Genomic DNA, 13,087 nt, shown 5'->3' on the forward strand with positions numbered 1-13,087 from the left:
CCTGATCTGTTAAATCCAGTGTTTTGAACTAGGTGATTCCATAGGTAGCATAGAAACAGAATCTATGAATCGAAAGTTGCAATTTGTGGTAATATCTTTCCATCTCTAAAAGTTTCCTGATAAGTATTAAAATCTGAAAATGTTACATCAAGATTCTGTCCTAGAACTTTTTGACCCTTTTCTCTTTCTTCCCTCTTTGAATTTTCTCTCTGTCCCTATTGGTCTCTCTAACTCTATCTGTCTTTCTCTCTCTGTCTCTTTTTTTTCCTCTCTCTTTCTCTCTCTGTCTCTGTTCCTGTCTCTGTGTCTATCTGTGTGTCTCTCTCTCTCTGCCCTTTCTCTCTCAGAAACATTTGGTCAATATCAAATTTTAAAACTACCAGAGGATATCTTCAACTGGGTTTCCCACAGGAATCTCAAAATCAATACCCAGAGCCAGTTAAGTGGTGTATACACAGCTAGAACAGACTAGAAGAGTGTCCTTCTCCATGACCTATTTGTGGAGAGGGTGCCACAATGCTTCCTTTCATGCATGTTCATAAAGTCAGAGCCATTCTTGTCCCTTCCTTCTTCCTCACAGTTCTCTCTTATCTAATCAATTATCATCTTTTCCATTCTGCCTCTGTATCACATTTCATATTTCACCCTTTATTTTCACAAACATGTTTACCATCCTTGTCCTGATCCTCATTATTTCTAAATTGAACTACTGAAATATTTTCCCAATTGAACTTCTTGCTTCCAATCTCCTGTTTGGTACTTTCTGCTCATAGCTGCCAAAATCATCCTCATGTACCACAAATCACATTATGTTACTAAACTGCTTAATTGAAGAGTTCTTTTTTAATTGTATAAATCTCTCCTTTGATTTTTAAATTTTCCAGTATAGTGGTTAATTGGAATTTTTTTTTCTTTTCGAGTTTATTTTTGGGTCCCCAATTCATTGATTTGTACTTTCTCTATTTTTATGGATGTGAGCATTTAGAGATATTTCCCCCTAAGTACTACTTTGGCTACGTTCCATTGTTAAGAACAACGTTGCTAGAAGATATTGTGGCTGTCTAAACCAACAACCCCAGCACACAGAAGGGCTTCCAGCACAGTTTCTTTGATCTGCTTTTCCAAGGAAAGCCACTTTAAGGGGTTAATAATCTCACTTTAATCAAACATGCATATATCATTCACTAAGTTCAGGGGCAAAAGTCGGCACCCTGAACTTCAGAGAGAATACAAACAGAAGAAATCAACAAATCAAATAACACAAACCAGTAGACAAGCTTTTAGCTCTCAGTCCAACATCTCAGTACATAATTAGCAGGGAAGCACCAACATCTCAGTTTTTAAACTGCGGGGCTCCTTAATGTGTCTACTCAGAGTCTCAGTCTGGTCAAATCACAAAACACTCTTCCGGGGAGTGACAGCCCCAAACAAAATGCTAACCTCTGAGTTTAAATACCTTTCTTAGGGCCCAAAGTCTTCACACATAATCAGCAAAAGAGTGTGGGCCTGGGGCCTAACACCTAGAAAGATTTAATCAAAAACAATTGATTATTTTAGCGCTCTAAAATAGAAAATAGCAAAAAAGTACCACCCTAATTACCATTACACCCATAGAACTTGGTATATTATTTCATGTTGTCATTCTCATTAATGAAATAATTTATTGTTCCTATAACTTATTGTTTTATCTGTTCATTCTTTGGGATTAGATTACTTACCTTTCAATTATTTTTTAATCTATGTTTCCACAGCCTTTATTATATATAATGTGTGTGTAAATTAGGGTCATTTACAACTTATTATGGCTTCAAACTACTTTTCTAGGAGCAGATTTAATATTATTTCTTCTTTCACATCTGTGTGTTCCAACCAAAGCAGACCACTTCATGTTCTTTGTCTGTTACATTCTGCATCTTGCTTCCAGATCTTTGCCCAAACTGTTCCTAAGGCCGTACCTATGTAACTGTGGGGCTTGATAGGCTAAATAAATCAAACCAAACCACCCCACTTCATTTAAAATAAGTATTAATATTCTGATCTCTAATATATGTATCAGGTAAGAACATATCTCAACCATTTATTCCAGATAAATTCATTAGGTCAGAAGGAACACATCTCAGATTTTTCGCTCAATATGAATAAGCTCTAGACATCAATCAACTTGATACTTAGGTACTTGGTCCTGCCCTAAGAAACTAGTTTGGAACCATGAAGAAATTTTGCAGGTCAGGCTACAGAAAAGGAATATGAACATCAAAAGTTGACATGGAAAGAATCCACATCCACAGGGCAACTGGAGAAATGAGAAGAATAAAGTAAATCTGAAGTGTGGCAGTAAAGTGACAGATTTATGAGGACCGTTGACCTTGTTGGCGTCTTGGAACAGAAGAGTTGCACCGACATCACAAATGAAACTTACTTCCTCTAAGTCTGAGGTAAGTTCCAATATAAGATTTGCTTTTTCCCTTGTTCATTCTCTAAATCCCTGTTGTTAATAGGCACAAAATAACATAATATGTTGCTTATTTATCTAAATATTTTGAGTAAGCTAAATTTTCTTCAACCACAAAGAAAAGAGGGATGAAAAAGACATATAAATGTAAATGTATTTAGAAACCAAAACCTGTTCCAAAAAGTGGGAATTTTCAAAACTGGGGACTTTCAGGGATTGGGATGATATTCCAAACTTTATCCATAATATAACCTCCCTTAAATAGCAAAGGAGAGAACTATGAAAATTTGAGGGGCCATTATATTAAATTTAGCCCTAAAATAAAAGAATTATTGTCATGATGTTATAAATCTAGAATGTTCTCATTCTTTAAATTATCCTTTCAGAATCTCAAGCTCCATGTAATGCTCTGCTCAACTGATAGCACTTATGTTACATATCCATAAAATACCTTTGTATGTTTTTGTCATATTTATTTGCCCCTTTGTGTCCCAGATGTCTATAGAATTCAAGCTCTTTGAGGATGAGAATGATTTGTTTTTGTTCAATGTCTAGTCCTATCATAATATCTTCCACAGAGTAGGAATTTAATGAATGATTATTTAATAGAATGGAATGAAATTGAAGATGTGGGCAGTTGCATGCTGACCAATGTTTAGCAAGTGGTTCTCTAGGGGGGGAAACTAACCCACAACATACTTTTAAGTAAATTCTCCAATATTAAAATTTTCTTCATCACTTCTATTTTTATTCAATTTTATTTTATTTTCAATTCCAGATTCTTTTCGTGCCTCACCTTTTCTACCCTTTGAGAAGGCAAGAAATCAAGAAATACAAAACCCATTACATATACACATGCAAATATCTGCATTAGCCATGAGAGAGAGAAGATAGGAAGGCAGAGAGAGGGAACAGAGGGGAGTGGAAAGGAGTTGAGGGGAGGGAAGGAGAAGAGAGGAGAGGTCAGGACAGGTCAGGAGAGGACAGGAGAGGAGGAGAATGGAATTTACCCCTTGTTTGCTTTTTGTTTACTTATAAAAATGCTGATGATTTGTGGGAGTTCATTTTATATGCTGCAAATTTCTTGAAATTGTCAATAGTATTAACCATTTTTAGTTAAGTCTAGAGTTCTCTAAGTAATCCATTATATCATCTGCAAAAAGTCATGCTTTTTAAAAATATTTCATATGGGGGGCCGGGCAGAGGGCAGAGCCAAGATGGCAGCAGGAAAGCAGGGACTTGCTTAAGCTCCCCCGGCATATCCCTCCAAACACCTGTAAAAATGGCTCCGAACAAATTCTAGAGCTGTAGAACCCACAAAATAGCAGAGGGAAACAGATCTCCAGCCCAGGAGAGCCTGGATGATTGCCCGGAAGGGTCTATCGCATGGTGCTGAGAGTGGAGGACAGCCAAGAGTGGGCTGTGCCAGAACAGACCAAACCTGGAGGCAGCCAGCCAGAACAGGACTTGAGGCCATGAAACAGTGAGTTACCAGACTTCTCAACCCACAAATGCCAAAGAGCAGGTTAGGGAAAACTGCTGTATCGAGTACAGAGTGGTCTGGTTGCCAGCTCTGCAGGCAGAGGAGGTCGTGAAGCAGTGCAGGTAGCAGCAGCAGGAAGCTCCTGAGGCTGCCTCCAGAGTGCCAGCATCAGTGGCTCATACAGTGAGAGGAATCTAGCAGCAGATCAGAGCAGGAATGCAAGAAGTGCTTTGTGGGCACAAAGGCAGAGTCTCTTGCAGTGCCCTGCTTGGATCTGAATTGCAGTCCTGGTTGGTGGTTCTTGGGGGAGGATGAGCGCTGTTGTGCCAGAGCCTAGAGTGATGGTGGAGTAGAAGTAGCTCTGAAAACAGCAGTGCTTGGACCCTAAAGCTTGAGACAAAGTACTCGCTACTCTACAAGCAGTCATATCCTGACAAAAAGCTCAAGGGTCAAGTAGTTGGCTGGGAACAGGAACAGGCAGCAAAAATAAACTCAGATTCAAACTCAAACTCCAGATGCCTTTTTTGGTGACAAGGAAGATCAAATCATACAGCCAGAAGACATCAACGAAGTAAAAGAGCCTACATCAAAAGCCTCCAAGAAAGATATGAATTGGGCTCAGGCCATGGAAGTACTCAAAAAGGATTTGGAAAAGCAAGCAAGAGAAGTAGAGAAAAAATTGGTAAGAGAAATGAGAGTGATGCAAGAAAAACCATGAAAAACAAGTCAACAACTTGCTAAAGGAGACCCAAAAAAATACTGAAGAAAATAACAACCTGAAGAATAGATTAACACAAATGCCAAAAGAGCTCCAAAAAGCCAATGAGGAGAAGAATGTCTTAAAAGGCAGAATTAGCCAAATGGAAAAGGAGGTCCAAAAGACCAGTGAAGAAAATACCACCTTAAAAATTAGATTAGAGCAAGTTGAACCTGGTGACTTTATGAGAAAGGAAGATATTATAAAACAGAACCAAAGGAATTAAAAAATAGAAGACAATGTGAAATATCTCGTTGGAAAAGCCACTGACCTGGAGATTAGATCCAGGAGAGATAATTTAAAAATTATTGGACTGCCTGAAAGCCATGATCAAAAAAAGAGCCTAGAAATCATCTTTCAAGAAATTGTCAAGGAAAACTGCCCTGATATTCTAGAACAAGAGGGTAAAATAGAAACTGAAAGAATCCAATGATTGCCTCCTGAAAAAGATCCCAAAAAGAAAACTAGGAATATTGTCACCAAATTCCTGACTTCCCAGATCAAGGAGAAAATACTGCAAGCAGCCAGAAAGAAACAATTTGAATACTGTGGAAATATAATCAGAATAACACAAGATCTAGCAGCTTCTACATTAAGGGATCAAAGGACTTGGAAAAAGATATTCCAGAGGTTAAAGGAGCTAGGATTAAAACCAAGAATCACCTACCCAGCAAAACTTAGTATAATGTTCCAAGGCAAAGTATGGATTTTCAATAAAACAGAGGACTTTCAAGCTTTCTCAGTGAAAAGACCAGAACTGAATAGAAAATTTGACTTTCAAATACAAGAATCAAGAGAAGCATGAAAAAGTAAACAAGAAAGAGAATTCATACAGGACTTATAAAGTTGAACTGTTATGTTTACATTCCTACATGGGAAGATGATGTATGTAATTCAGGAGACCTTTCTCAGTATTAGGGGAGTTGAAGGGAATATAGACAGAGGGCACAGGATGAGTTGAATATGAAGGGATGATATCTAAAAAAATGAAATAAATTTAAGGGGTGAGAAAGGAATATATTGAGAGAGGGGAAAAGCAAGAGATAGAATGGGGTAAGTTATCTCAAATCAAAGTGGCAAGAAAAAGCAGTTCTTTTGGAAGGGAGGAGGGGGCAGGTGAGGAGGAATGAGTGAATCTTACTCTCATCAGATTCAGTTTGAGGAGGGAATAACACACACACTGAATTGGGTATCTTACTCCACAGAAAAGTAAGGGGAAAGTGATATGAAAAAGGGGAGGAGGGAATGATAAAAGTGAGGGCAGATAGGGGGAGGAGGCTATCAGAAGCAAACACTTTTGAAAAGGGACAGGGTTAAGGGAGAAAATTGAATAAATGGGGACAGGATAGGATGGAAGGAAATATAGTTAGCCTTTCACAACATGAGTATAGTGGAAGGGTTTTGCATAATGATATATGTGTGATCTATGTTAAATTGCTTGCTTTCTTAGGGAGGGTGGATGGGAAAGGAAGAGGGGAGAGAATTTGGAACTCAAAGTTTTAAAAGCAGATGCTTAAAATAATTAATTTTTTTTGCATGAAGCTGGGAAACAAGATATATAGGGAATGGTACATAGAAATTTATCCTGCCCTACAAGAAAGTAAGGGGAAATGGTGTTGTGGGGAGAATGGGGTGAAAGAGGGGAGGGCTGACTGGGGAGTGAGGTAATCAGAATATATGCCATCTTGAAATGGGGGGAGGGTACAAATGGGAAGAAAATTTGTAACTCAAAATCTTATGGAAATCAATGTTGAAAACTAAAATATCAAAAAACATATACAGGAGAAAAAATATCCCATATGCTTTTTCTTACAATTTCTTTTTCTTCTCATTGATATTGCTAGCATTTTAACATAATATTGAATATTAGTGATGATAATAGTTATCTTTGACTCAACCCTGATATTATTGGAAAGGGTTCTAGTTTACGCACATTACAATTAATATTTGATTTTGGCTTTAGAATGATATCACCTCTCATTTTAAGACAAGCTGTTTTTATTTGTATGCTTTGTAGAGTTATTAGTAGGAATTGTATTTTTCAAAAGTTTATTTTCTGAATCTATTGGAAAAATCATATAAATTTTGTTTTTTTTTTACTGATATGATATATTATGATGACGGTTTTCCTAATATTGAACCAGTTTTGCATTCCTGTTATGAATCTAAACTGATCATAATGCAAGATCCTTTTTGTTATTTTGTGGAAATGTCCTTTCTACTATTTTATTTTTTTAAATGCATCTATATTCATTAGGAAAATGAGACTATATATTTTTTTTCTCTTTTGGTTCTCCCTGGTTATGTTTCAAGACCATATTTGTGTCATTGAAGGAATTTGGTAGGACTTCTTTAAATATTTTTTTTCAAATACTTTAATTAATATTAGAGTTAGTTATTTTAAATGTTTCGTAGAATTTGATTATAGATCCATCTCATTCTGTTTTCTTTTTTTATTGTTTTTGTTTTTAGGGACTCATTTATTAACTGTTTAATTTCTTTTTCAAACATTAGGTTACCTAATTATTCTTTTTTTCCTGTTCTGTTCATCAGATAGTTCTTAATAAATATTCATCTATTTCATTTAGATTATCAGTTTTGTTGGCATATATCTGGGAAATTAGCTCCTTTTATTTCACCATCATTGATGTTGTATTCATCTTTTTATATATTTTGTTTTACTTCTCTTTAAAAAGTCAATTTAACCAATGTTTTTATCTATCTTTATTGTTATTTTTATTGTTTTTTTTTAATGCAATTTATTTATTTAACATATTTGGTTTTCAGCATTGATTTTCACAACAGTTTGGATTACAAATTTTCTCCCCATTTCTGCCCTCCGCCCCCACTCCAAGATGGCGTATATTCTGGTTGCCCTGTTCCCCAGTCAGCCCTCCCCTCTATCACCCCCCTCCCCTCTCATCCCCTTTTCCCTTCCTTTCTTGTAGGGCAAGATAAATTTCTACGCCCCATTGCCTGTGTATCTTATTTTTTAGTTGCATACAAAAAGTTTTTTTGTTTTTGAACATCTGATTTTAAAACTTTGAGTTCCAAATTCCCTTCCCTCTTCCCTTCCCACCCACCCTCCCTAAGAAGTTGAGCAATTCAACCTAGGCCACACATGTATTATTATGTATAACCCTTCCACAATATTCATGTTGTGAAAGGCTAACTACATTTTGCTCCTTCCCAACCCATCCCACTTTATTGAATTTTCTTCCTTGACCCTGTCCCCTTTCCAAAGTGTTTGTTTTGATTACCTCCACCCCCATCTGCCCTCCACTCCATCATCCCCCTGCCTTTTATTTTTTTTTTTTTTATCTTCCTCCCTCTTCTTTCCTGTGGGGTAAGATACCCAACTGAGTATGTATGGTATTCCCCCTCAGGCCAAATCTGATGAGAGCAAGGTTCACTCATTCCCCCCTCACCTGCCCACTCCCCTCCTCTCCTAGAACTGCTTCCTCTTGCCACCTTTATGGGAGATAATCCACCCCATTCTATCTCTCCCTATCTCCCTCTCTCAGTAAGTTACTCTCTCATCCCTTAATTTCATTTTATTTCTTTTAGCTATCTTCCCTTCATCCTCAACTCACCCTGTGTCTGCTCTCTCTCTTTTACATATATATATATATATATATATATATATATATATATATATATACACATACATACACATACATACATATACACATAGATACATGCATACATACACATTCACTTATATATACATAAACATATATATATGCATATATATATATATATGCATATTCCCTTCAACTACCCTAATACTGAGGTCTCATGAATCATACTCATCATCTTTCCATGTAGGAATGTAAACAAAACAGTTCAACTTTAGTAAGTCCCTTGCAATTTCCGTTTCTTGATTACCTTTTCATGCTTGTCTTGATTCTTGTGTTTGAAAGTCAAATTTTCTATTCAGTTCTGGTCTTTTCACTGAGAAAGCTTGAAAGTCCTCCATTTTATTGAAAGTCCATATTTTGCCTTGCAACATGATACTTAGTTTTGCTGGGTAGGTGATTCTAGGTTTTAATCCTAGCTCCATTGACCTCCGGAATATCGCATTCCAAGCCCTTCGATCTCTTAATGTAGAAGCTGCCAGATCTTGGGTTATTCTGATTGGGTTTCCACAATATTCAAATTGTTTCTTTCTGGCTGCTTGCAGTATTTTCTCCTTGATCTGGGAGCTCTGGAATTTGGCAACAATATTCCTAGGAGATTTCTTTTTGGGATCTATTTGCGGAGGCGATCGATGGATTCTTTCAATTTCTATTTTGCCCTGTGGCTCTAGAATATCAGGGCAGTTCTCCTTGATGATTTCCTGAAAGATGGTATCTAGGCTCTTTTTTTGATCATGGCTTTCAGGTAGTCCAATAATTTTTAAATTATCTCTCCTGGATCTATTTTCCAGGTCAGTGGTTTTTCCAAGGAGATATTTCACATTGTCTTCCATTTTTTCATTCCTCTGGTTCTGTTTTATAATATCCTGATTTCTCATAAAGTCACTAGCTTCCACTTGCTCCAATCTAATTTTTAAAGTAGTATTTTCTTCAGTGGTCTTTTGGACCTCCTTTTCCATTTGGCTAATTCTGCCTTTCAAGGAATTCTTCTCCTCATTGGCTTTTTGGAGCTCTTTTGCCATTTGAGTTAGTCTATTTTGTAAGGTGTTGTTTTCTTCAGTGTATTTTTCAGTATTTTTTTGGGTCTCCTTTAGCAAGTCATTGACTTGTTTTTCATGGTTTTCTCGCATCCTTCTTATTTCTCTTCCCAATTTTTCCTCTACTTCTCTAACTTGCTTTTCCAAATCCTTTTTGAGTTCTTCTATGGTCTGGGGCCAGTTCATGTTTTTCTTGGAGGCTTTGGTTGTAGGCTCTATGACTTTGCTGTCTTCTTTAGGCTGTATGTTTTGGTCTTCTTTGTCACCAAAGAAAGAATCCAAAGTCTGAGACTGAATCTGGGCGCGTTTTCGCGTCCTGGCCATATTCCCAACCAACTAACTTGACCCTTGAGTTTTTCAGTGGGGTATGACTGCTTGTAGATTACAGAGTTCTATGTTCTACGTTTGGGGGGGAGGTGCCAGCTCTGTCAGAGCCGCACTCCTCCTTCCCCAAGGACCCCCAGTCCAGACTGGGCTCAGATCTTCGGCAGGCTGTGCACCCCTGCTGTGATCCGCCACTTAATTCCCCCCACCAGGTGGGCCTGGAGCCGGAAGTAACAACAGCTGTAGCTGCCCCACCTCCGCTGCCCCCGGGGCTGGAAGCCGAACCGTGAACTCCTTCCACTCCCACAGCTTTTCCCACTAACCTTCTCCGCAGTCTTTGGTGTTTGTGGGTCGAGGGGTCTGGTAACTGCTCACGTATTCAGGGCGCTAGGGCCCCCTCTGCCCGGCTTCTGGACTGGATCGTCCACGCCGCTCAGGCTGGGCTCTGCTCCACTCCGTTCCCAGCTCCCAGCTCCCAGCTCCCAGCTCCGTGTGGAATAGAGCTCACCCAGAGACTATCCGGGCTGTCCTGGGCTGGAGCCCTGCTTCCCTCTGCTGTTCTGTGGGTTCTGCCGTTCTAGAATTGGTTCAGAGCCATTTTTATAGGTTTTTGGAGGGACTCAGGTACGGAGCTCACTCTAGTCCGTGCTTACCAGCCGTCATCTTGGCTCCGCCCCCCCCGTTATTTTTATTGTAATGTTATTTAATTGTTATTTTTAATTTTAAACAATTTTATTACATGAAGGTCATGACATAACTGGATATTTCTTTACTTTGTACACAATTTTAATTAATTTTCATCTACACAGAAAGAATGCTTCTGAACTTTCCTTCTAGTGATGGCAAACACTAAAATTCTGATTTAACAGAATAATAGTAAAAATTCTTCAGCTGGTTTAAGTTGAAAGCAGAACATCAGTACATGGATCTTGCACCCAGTATTAGGAATGTACGGGAGTCTTTATTCAAAAAAATACAAAATAAATTGTCCTTATCATGGACAATGACAGCAGTAAACCATTACATATTTTGTCAACTGAAACCAGTAACTGATGGTTATAGGGATTTGCTTCAAGACTAGCTGTTACTTCAGTCCTCTGTCCAACTGATTTCTCTGAAGTTAATGAAGAACACTTCCTTGAGTCTTGCTTGCATCACAGATCATAATGATAGAGCATTATTCTAGGAAATTAGAACATGCTTCCTCCCATGCCTCCTCTCATGCCAGCCATCCCTTCCATGCCAAGTTCTCTTCTTTAGGAATTTCAGTAACAACTTGTGCTGTAGTTAACAGAGAAGCTACACCAGTAGCATCCAACAAAGCAGTTTTTACCACCTTAGTTGGGTGAATTAGTCCTCTTTCAATAATATTCACAAAATCTCTGAGCATGGCATCATATCAATGAGCCTTCAACACCTGCATTCTCAGCAATGGTCATTGCAGGGATTTTCAATGCCTTCTTAATTATTTCGATTCCAATTTTTTGATCTTCATTAGCTGGAGATAATGTTTCTCAAGCAGGAATGTATCAAAGCCATGCACAGCCACCTCCCAGAACCATGCCTTCTTCAACAGCAGCACGTGTAGCATTAAGTGCTTCAGTAACCTACATCACTTGCTCCACCAACTTTTATTACAGCTAGTCCATCATAAAGTTTGGCCAAACGTTCATTTAACTTTTCTTTTTCATAGTCACTAGTAGCAATCTCTATTTGCTCAGTGATTTCTTGAATATATTTTTCAACTTTGGATTTTTCACCCTTTCCTTTCAAAGGCATGGCGTCATCTTTTTTCACAATGACTTCTTCAACTTTTCTGAAGTCATGAGATTGAATATCTCCGAGATTCAGAGCCAATCCATCTTCTGCAAACACTGAATCACCAATAGCAACAGCCGTATCCTTAAGCTGGCTCTTCATGTTGTCACCAAGTCCTAGAGCTTTTACTGCAACAACCTGCAGCCCAACTTTTAGCCTGTTCAAAGCCAGTATTCTTAGTGCTTCTCCATCAACATGTTCAGCAATTATGAGTAAAAGCTTACGGTGGGCATTTACAATTTCAAGTGCAGGTAAAATAGACTGGACAAGAGAGATCTTTTTTTTTTCACTTAAGAACATAGGCATCAGGGAAATTCACATTTCTGACCTTTAGCTGTATTAATAAAATATGGAGAGATACAGCCTCTCTCAAACTTCATGCCTTGGATAATTTGCAATTCATCATCCAATGTTTTTCCATCCTTTACTGTGATGACACCCTTTCATCCAACCTTTTTCCTTTCATCAAGTATGATGTTGCCACTTTTCTGGTCTCCATTTGCAGAAATTGTAGCAACCTGAGCAATTTCTTCAGGGTTTGTGACAGGTTTAGACTGTTCCTTAAGCTCAGTAATGACAGCATTAACAGTCAACAGCACACATCTCCTGATCTCCGCTGGATTTGCTCCTTTGCTAATCTCCTCAAAGCCTTCCTAATCAACGGATCAGGCAAGGGCTATTGCTGTGGTAGTGCCATCCTCATCCTCTTCATTTGTGTTATTGGTAACATCCTGAACCAGGCTGGCGCCAATGGTTTTTATATTTGTACTTCAAGTTAATTGCTTTTGCTACAGTCACATCATCTGTTTTTTAACCTTGAGACTTCTTCAGCTCTGTTCAATGATCACAGTTCTTCCCTTTGGCCCCATAGTAACAGCAACTGTGTCAGCTAAAAGATTTACACCTTGAAGTGTTAAGTCTTGGGCATATGCTCCAAATTTGATGTCTTTAGCACAAGCACATGCCAGGTTGGGGACCAGTGTGACACTGGCCTTGTCTGATGAAGGAAGATAGACTATGGGAGCATTTCTTTGGGGATTGGGTGGACAAGCCTTGAATTGTTATTTTTAAAAGAAAAACTCTTGTTTTTATTTATTAGTTCAGGGTTTTACTTTTGTTACTTCCAATTTTATTAATCTTTCCTCTGATTTTAAATATTTCAATTATGATGTAAAATCAGTGTTGTTTATTTTTTCTTATCTTTTTTTAAGATGCAAATCCATTTGGTTGAACTGTTATTTAGGATGGTTGATCTGTTAATGTGTGATTTAAGTGTAATATTTTCCTTGAATATTTATTTGGCTACAACCCACATATTCTACTATGTTGTAATATTGTCATTAACTTATTTATTTTTTTAATTTAAATTTATTTATTTAACATATTTGGTTTTCAACATTGATTTTCACAACAGTTTGGATTACAAATATTCTCCCCATTTCTACCCTTACCCCCACTCCAAGATGGCATATATTCTGGTTGCCCTGTTCCCCAGTCAGCCCTCCCCTCTATCACCCCCTCCCCTCTCATCCCCTTTTCCCTTCCTTTCTTGTAGGGCAAGATAAATTTCTACGCCCC

General features: G+C 38.0%; 1 pseudogene; it reads right to left on the reverse strand.

Moving 5' to 3' along the window:
• Positions 1-10,881: 10,881 nt before the first annotated feature.
• Positions 10,882-12,536, reverse strand: LOC118844444 (annotated as a pseudogene).
• Between the last annotated feature and the right edge of the window lie 551 nt (positions 12,537-13,087).

The sequence above is a fragment of the Trichosurus vulpecula genome, chromosome 3, assembly GCF_011100635.1.
Source record: "Trichosurus vulpecula isolate mTriVul1 chromosome 3, mTriVul1.pri, whole genome shotgun sequence".
Classification (NCBI taxonomy): domain Eukaryota; kingdom Metazoa; phylum Chordata; class Mammalia; order Diprotodontia; family Phalangeridae; genus Trichosurus; species Trichosurus vulpecula.